Consider the following 8,583-nt stretch of genomic DNA (forward strand, 5'->3'; position numbering starts at 1 on the left):
CCCTCAGCTTCAGGGGAGAAAACACATCTGAGCTGAGCCAGAAGGAAACACGAGGAAGGAAATGGAAAGTATAGCAAAGATTAACACCATTTGTGCTGAAGTCAGCAAGTGGATTAAGGGGAGGGAAAGCTGGGAGCTCCAGCATAAACTTGTCATTTAGCAGGAATGAACCACTTAAAGAAACTGCTGAGCTGTGGCACTGTGAGGTGACCCAGGTTCCTGCAAGGACCCATCAAGGACAAGGGAGAGCTCAACCAGAAGGAGGCCACGGTGCCAGCAAGAGCCATTCCCTGCTCCAACTCTGTGATGCCACAGCTCTGCTGTGCCTGCACTGCACTCCCAGGGAGCTGCCAAGCAGATGCTGGAGAGGAACCAAAGAACCTTTCACCTGCAGCATGGCTGGGATGGTTGAGCTCAGCCTGATTTTTGATCAGAAGCTGCACTCAGACTCAGTTCACAGGTACAGGACTAGTGAGAGAGACCGAGGGCACAGCAGGTCCTGTGGTCCCACAGCCCACCCTGAGCGAGGCACAGAGAGGGTCTCCATCACCACAGCTCTGCTCTTGCTGGGCAGCAGCTGCACATGCAAAAGCCACATGCACAACCATCACACCTGTAAGGGAAGGCACAGCCTGCTGACAGTCATTCCTCCTGAGCCAGGGCACCACAGCAGTGGCTCTCAGGACCCTGTCCATCCATCCTGTCTCTTCAGGAACACACCAATGACATCAGGAAACACAAAACAAAAAATAAAGAGAAGATTCTAGAGGTGCAAATACCCAGGAGTGAATCTTCTGTTTTACAGAGCAGCTGTATTTGAGAGCTCCTGGGGTCTTGAAAATTTGCATAGACTAGAGAAAAGAATAGTTCAGAGAGACATTTGCATGCTGCAAGTCAAAGAGAATCATAAACATAAAGACAACAGCAGAGTCCAAAGATGTTCCTGCTGCTAATGCCTCTCTGAATCCCCCTGCAGCCACTCTTTCCACAGGAGCCATGCTATGGACCATGACTGCTCCTGGCTGAAGATGGGCTCTGTCAGCATCACTCCAGGGGCACTGTGCAGCTGGAAAGATGCCCTCTCAAAAATCATCTGCACAATTCATTTCAGAGTCAGAGCAGTCTGCCAGCAGCTCTAGTCATGCTGTCCCATCCCTTTCACAAGGACATGAGTAATTATTGAGCGCTCTAGCTACTAAAACTGATTAGAGCAAAACAAACTAATTTTGTTGCAAGGCAATGCTGTGACCTCGTTAACGATGGTAGTAATGGGCTAACAATATTTCTCTCTTACACAGCGATGTCTTTCATTAGCACTCAAGCTGTTTTGTAAAGGAGTTTAGTACATTCCTATAAACTCATTTGCATAGGAGGAAACCCAAGCCAACACCAGCATATCCAGAGGCTGTTCCCTGGGAAGCAATCTGGATTGAGAGCATGGAGAAACAACACCCTGCAGCCAGGAACAATAACCCGGGGTGCAGGGCCAGTGTGGGGACAACCCTCCCCTACCTGCCTCTTCAAAGCAGGCAGATGCCTGCCAGACCTGCACAAGCAGGTTTGCTCCTCCTCTAGCACAAACCTACATCTCATCTCGTCTTTGTGAATGAAAAGAACAACTCTGGGCATCCAAACTCACTGTGAGGGTCACACAGATTGGACACATTTCACACCACAGTTATTAACCTCCCTGTGTGTGGAGCTGACCAGCAGCTCCTTGAAGCTCTCACACCTCCCCTCTTATGAGGCATTAGCCACTAAACAGAGCTACAGCTGCTCTCGAGTCAGTTTGATGTCCTGCAAGAGGCACACCAACAAGGATCCTTCCCAAGAACTTCCATGAAGAGCCACCTTTTCAAATTATGTTTCTCCCTTTGCCCTTTATGTACTTACAGACACGCCAGGGACATTCAGCATGTATCAGCTTCAGAGCAAGCTGCCCCAGCAAGGACATCTCTCATCATTCCCAGGAAAGAGAAGCTCGGATCTGAAAGGTTTCAGGGCTAAAGCAGAGGGAATAGCCCCTGACTGGCGCCCTGAGGGCTGGGACAAGGGTCCTGCTGCAGGCTGGGATCCCAGCGGGCAGCAGGAGGCAGATTGGGAAGCCGGCTGTGGCACAGGGAGGGCTTAAACACTTCTCACTCAGAATCACCTGCAGTCAGGGCCTAATTTAACCCACCCGCTGTCACAGAGTCACCTGCTCACGGCACCTTCAGCACCTCAGGCACCACACAGCTCCCACTCCAAGGCCAAGCCAAGATTTCCCCTACACTTGGAACAGCAGGGACAACAAGACCTCAAGATAGTGCTGCCACATACCATCCCCATTCCCCAGCCTGCCTTTCCCCCTGCCCTGTAGCCAAAAGCCTCAGGGCACTGGCTAATCACTAATTAACAAGATCTTACAGCTCTGCTTTTGAAGAGGGCTGGGAAATCACTTCTCCCCCTCTCAGAGATAAGGAAAAGCCCTGCACAAAAGGAGATGATGCTCTTTGAGGTCCTCACCGCTTGTCTGGAGTTCAGCAGCTCAACCCACCTGGCCTTGCAGGGCTGCACCAGGAGTGCTGCCTGCACCTGCTGAGAGGTGATGGGGTTTGTGGCCATGTGCCTTACAGCTCCCAGCCAAGGCTCACACAAATGCGTGTAAAGAAAGGATTAGTACACTTACCCCTCTGTTCTGTTAGAAAGGGATGTTTGTGCAGCAAAACAGCAAAGAGGTCTAATCTAAGAACCTCAATCACAGCCAGAGGGTAACCACTCTGCTCCCATTGAGCCAGCACAGCACTGTAAGGCAGTGGGGAGCTTCACCTGAAAGCAGAGCTCACATCCCAGGGACTTCTGGGCACTCTTATGCAGGTCACACATTCTTAGCACTCCACGAAATATTAAAAGCAAGACAGGCAGCTGCCCTGGCCAACTCTTACCACTTGCAGGCTGACTTGTGTAGGCAGCTCTCACAGCGTCACCCACGATGCCCCGAGAGGCAAAGTCACCCTCTGCCAGCTCTGTGCTGCAGACAGGAGCACGGAGCACCTCAAAGTGATGTCCCCAGGTGCCTCCTGTAAACAAACACAGACCAAAACGGGGTGTTAGACTGGTTACACATGCCCAGAACCAGGCTGGATACCGGCACCACAGTGACGTGCAGGCACACAAAGAGCATTCACCTGAACGTTCTATAACCATGGGGAAAATGGGCAAGCTCTCAGGACAAGTAGGTTTCTGCATCTCTCTTGGAAGAAGGCTTATAAATGTTAATCCCAAAACACCCAGAACAGGGACAGTCGAGCACTACATCCCTGGCAAGCTAGAAGAACAGCAAGGGGAGGGATGGCAGCTCAGAGGCAGCTGCCTCAATGCACACAGAGCAACACTGGAGCTGCCAGAATGCTGCTCAGCACAGCAGGATCAGACCCCATTGCCACCACCAGTGGGAACAGCATCAGAGGAGCCCTGCAGAAGACCAAGCAGTTCTCAGCCTCCCTCATTTTAGCATTTCTTTTTTCCCTTCAAGTTACTTTTAAGTCACTGAAATTCCTGTATAAGTCTGGAAGCCCTTGTGCCTTGGTGTCTCTCCAGGAGCTTCCAAGCCATCAAAGGGAAACAATTCTACCAAATTCTCCCTGCTTCCCTTTTTAACTCCCTGTCATGCAGGCACCAAATCTCTGAGGCAGAGGAACTCAGCCCAGGACCTGAGCCTTCTTTCACACTAAATTTGGTCTGCCAGACATCCAAAAAAAAAAAAATCACATCAGTCATTCTCCTTCAGAGCTGGTTTCTCAGCATGGAAAATTACATTTCCTACATGCAGCTAATGCATGAAAAGCTTTGAAAGGTCAAAAAATGAAGCTATCAATTTATCACAAAAAGTAACTTCCTATTACAGCTGCTGAAAGCCTGAGCTCCTCAGTGCAAACACTCCACCTAGAGCCAGCTGTGCCAGCCCTGCTTGTCCAGGGCTGCCAGCACTAGCAGGTGACTTAGCAGTGCCACTACAGCCACCAAACATCAGCCACTGCTCTGAAGGGGACCCAAGCAGACTTCTGGTGGGACAGCCTCCCCTGCTTGTGCAGAGGGTCTCAGCAGAGAGGACCCTCACTCCCAAAAAAAAAAAAAAAAAAAAAAAAAAAAAACCACCACAGACCCATGCTCTTGCATTGGCTTTCCTTTGGGCACCATCCTTGAGAGAGGTCACTCATGAGGTGATCCCAGCCAGCAACATCCTGTCCCTTTGTCCTTAGGGACAACACATGGCTGAGCAAAGCATGGGTGCAAGCACAAAGTGTGAAAGCACTGGGATGGCAGCAGAGCTCCCAGACACACTGTCAACACTTCCCTCCAGAAGGGAAAGGAGCAAGGGAGCCTGAGGGCCTGAGCCACACAGGATCCTCTCCCACCCAGCAGCTGAAGGGGAGCAGAGACCACAGTAACTCCTTCCACCTGAGCAACAGCATCCAGCCCACCCATAACTCTGCCCAGGACAATTCAGTGCCACTGAAATGGCACTGCTGTTCCCCTGCTGCATCCATCCTCCAGCTCTGTGGTCGTCCCTCATGCCTTTTTGCATCCCCAAAAATAACCAAGCAGTGCCAACCAAGACAGGATTTGGACCTCAGGCACTCATTCTGGCCCAGTGAGACACAGGTCAAGTGTCTCACAGGTAAGTGAGAGACTCCTGCATTGAGCAGGACAGGCATGGAATACAGGAATGCAGCAACAGGATCATGGGGCTGCCTGGGGCCAGGAGCCAGAGGGGCTGGCACTCATCCCTTCCTGCCTTAGGGCTGCAGCAAACAGGCTGTGCCATTCCACAGAGCCTCAGCAGGACACAACATCCCTCACCTGCCACAGCTCACCACAGAGACATCATTCAACATCTCAACTTTAGAGCTGGGAAAAACCTGAAGCAAGCTGGAAGGGGAGTGCAAGACCAGCCTGGAGGGGATGCAGGCTGCAAGGAGCAGAAACTCCACGCCAAGCTGAGCACAGCTCCCCCTCATTGCCATCCTGGTGCTGGGAAAGCTGCCAACACACATTTCTCCCTTTGGGACAGAAACAGCCCCATAGGGAGCAGCTGCCTCAGCACTGCTGCACCTGAGAGCAGCCAGGCCCTGCCAGGAGTGCCCCAAGGCTGTCCCCAAGTGCCAGCTCCCACTGCTAGGAGCCAGGACAGACAGGGCTCTTGGCTACACTCTGGCTCAGCTTCCCCACCAGTGACATCCTCTGCAGCTCTGTCTCCAGACACTGCCTGGGACACCCCAGGCACTCTGCTGCTGGCTCCAGACACACAGGCTGTGCCCCAGCCCTGCTCCTGTGCCATTCCCAGTGCCAGCACTGCTGCACGTGGATGGCAGGGATGGGAATTTCTGCAGCTGAGCTCTGTGCAAATGGGGATCATGTGCCCTCTTACCTTAGAAATGGCAGGAAAAGTGTTTGCTCTTAAGTTATGACTCGCTGGAGGAAAGGGCTGAGAATTGACATTCCCATAATGATCACCATGCTGGAGAGAACATCTGACCCCTCTCTTACCACTGTTCTAATCATCCTGGAGGAGCACACAGGATGTTGTCGCTGAGTTCTCTTCCAGATGAACACCCCAAGTTGCCCACAAACACCACAGCAGGTGTCACTGGAGAAAGTTGTGACAGCTCCTGGTACTGCACAAGGATGGAGATGCCTCACCCCAATCTCTTTCTGTTCTCCAGGAAGAGACACCCAGGTGACATGGCCTTCTCTGCAGGGCTCTGGCTCTTTGGGGAACAACCTCACCGATGGCATTTGCCTTCCCTACAGTGGGAAAGGCCATCCGAGACTGACACAGCTCCAGGGTGCAAACAGGAATGGACCCTAGGTTCCCTGGGCTGGGAATCATCTAAACAACTGCTGTCAGCATAAAAACAGATGTGGATTTTCACTTAGCAGAAGGGGAGCAGGAAGGTCTCTAGTCATCTAATTAATTCATCCAACTATTATGAGAAATATCAACTTTTACATAACTTATAGAAATACTTATATTTGTAACTAAATATAACTTTAGATAAGTCACTTTTAAAAAGAGTTACTAATGAAGCCCAGCTTTGCTGAGGTGAAAGCTCAAAAAGTCAACTTTCAGGTACCCAGGGAGAGGCTAGAATATGAAATTTCCCACCTCTATTTCAGGGAAGAAAACACCATTATTCAGCAAGTTCTGAACTTCTCAAAATGCAGGACAATTTCCAGGGACCACATGGGAGTTCTCAGTGCCACAATAAAATTAATTCAGGGAAAAAAAGCAGAACAGCCAACCCCAGAGAATGATACCATTGGAGACAGACCAGGCTTAAGAAGCATAAAGGAAATTTCCCTGGATCTAAATATTTTTGAGGTTACTGTTTTACAGGTCAAGTATTTATGATAAAGAAGGAAGACAAATTGCCCCCTCCTTATTTCACTGCTGGAATTGCCAGCTAAGAGCAAAAACAGCGCCCTTAGGAAGAAGGTAACAAGGAAAAGTGAGTTCCTGAGCACCACACTGCATCATCCCCTTTTGGAGGGGAATACACGGGAAAGCGGAGCATAAGACAAACACAAACTGGTCCTTCACTTGCAGATGTTCCAGTGGTGTAAACATGCATCCAGCCAACCCAAGGACCAACCCCAACTTGCTCATCCCCATGTTGAAGCACCCTGCTGACCCCAGGCCTCAGGAATCAATGCCCAGCACTCGCCTCCTCTGTGTTTATTTCTAGAAAACACACACAACTTGTTGCTCATATTCAAGAATAAACTGTTCAGGGAGCACATCTGCACATGCTGTATTCTCAGGGAAGCAATTTCTGCTGGTTTGGCTGGCTGAGCTTCAATGTCACCTGCACGAGAAATTTCCCTGTTCCCCCATTCTCAGACAAACCTGAAAAAATCCAGCTTTCACCAACAGAGGAGAAAAATCGAGGCTGCTCCACACAGTGACAATCCATGGCTGCAGGAGCCAGGACACCAGCCAGCAGGCTGGGAAGCAAACAGCCCGCTGCCAGCATCGCCTCTTCCCTGGAGATCACATATTCTACGGAAATCTCGAAACTAAAGGAGAAAAGCCCTAGTGATTGAATGAATCCTGCCAGATGAGGAAGCCTCTGGGCACACACCATGGACCGGGATTAGTGTGGGAACCGCTGGTGAAAAGGGCAAATATCCTCCGGAGACAAGGAAATCGTCCTTTAAAGTGAAAACCTGCTAAGGAAAAAAGGCGCTGGCGGCAGAGCAGCGCCGGCCCCCACGGCGCTCCAGGGCAGCACCGCCAGGCAGGCTCTATTCACGCGAAAGGACTGAAATCGAACAGCAAAACAGCATTGCAAGAGCATGAAGTAATCCCACCCCTGCAGTTCGTGTTTTCCTACCCAATTAGCTACTCCAAGTGTAAGACAGGAAAGGAAAAAAAAAAATTTAAACGTGCTGCAAAGCCAGGAGATATTTTGCAACTCCCGGACTCCTGCAGCAGAGCCCTGCACTCCCAAGAGCCGCGGGCGAGGCGGGGGGACCCACGAGGAGGGGAGGAGAAGAGGGGGAAAGGGAAGAGCAGAGGGAAGAAGGGGAGAAGCGCGCTCACTTGCTCCGCCGTCCCTCGGACCGCACGCCCGGGATGCAGCCCCGCTGCCGCCGGCAGGGAGGGAACGGGCTCCGGCCGGACCCGGGGGAGGAAGCGGGTGATGGGGGCGGCCCCGGAGCCACCCCCGCCCGCCGCACAGCCCGGCCCAGCCCGCCCCGCCCCGGGATGCTCGGGGGCCGGGATGGAGCTGCCCGGGCCGGGAGCGCCAGCCCCGCGTGTCCCCGGGCTCACCCTGGCTCAGCCGCGACGGGAACTCGCCGCTCCGTTACAGTTCGTTCCCGAGTTTAACCAAACCGGTTTGAAATCACTGACTAGAGAGCTGGGAACGAGCACAGGGAGCAGCAAAGCCCCCCGAGGCTGCTGGAGGGCAGGGGAAGCGCTCGGAGCCGCTCCGAACCGCGCTGGGCACGGGCACGGGGCAGCCCCTCCGCACCCCGCCCGCGCCTCCCGCTGGAAATCGTCCTGCGGCTTTTCTTGGTTCTTAAGTGGTTCTAACCTCAGAGTCTGGAGACATCTGCTAGAGCAGGATGCCTGGAGAAAGTGAAACGCCGTCCCGGGCTGGGTGTTGATTTTAAACGGTGCAAACCCTCCGTGCTCGTGAAGAGCGGCAGGATGCTGTGGGCTGCAGGCAGGACACACACTGCTCCGCGAGCTCACGTGTGAGGTCCCCTCGCATCAAAGCACGAAGCCAGACCCGCGCTTTTGATGGCTCAGGGATTCCTGCTACCCTAAGAGAAACCAGAGGATCAAGGAGTCACACTGCTCTGCCATCACTACAAACTCCTCTTTGACAGTGGCTGCTCGTCCCTGTGCTGCCTCCATCCCTGCTGATCATTTCATTTCCCCTCCATGGCTTGTCCTGCTTTCCACTGGTGATGCAGCTGGAGCCAGTAATGCTTCCCAGCTGGAGCCTGCAGCCCCAGCCCCTACACCACTCTGTCAGCTGCCTGCAGGCACCTGCAGCCCTGACCCACCCTCACCTGCAGCTCCAACCCACC

At 52.6% G+C, this 8,583-nt stretch overlaps 1 protein-coding gene across 1 annotated transcript in view; it reads right to left on the reverse strand.

Annotated features, from left to right (window-relative positions):
* The window catches only part of LOC135281208 (ankyrin repeat and fibronectin type-III domain-containing protein 1-like), a 247,641-nt gene extending 244,591 nt beyond the window's left edge, over positions 1-3,050 (reverse strand). The window contains exon 1 of the mRNA XM_064389884.1: positions 2,925-3,050. The gene's annotated coding sequence lies outside the window, so the exon portion shown is untranslated. The remainder of the gene's footprint in view (positions 1-2,924) is intronic.
* Between the last annotated feature and the right edge of the window lie 5,533 nt (positions 3,051-8,583).

This window comes from Passer domesticus, chromosome 15 (genome assembly GCF_036417665.1).
Source record: "Passer domesticus isolate bPasDom1 chromosome 15, bPasDom1.hap1, whole genome shotgun sequence".
Taxonomy (NCBI): Eukaryota; Metazoa; Chordata; class Aves; order Passeriformes; family Passeridae; genus Passer; species Passer domesticus.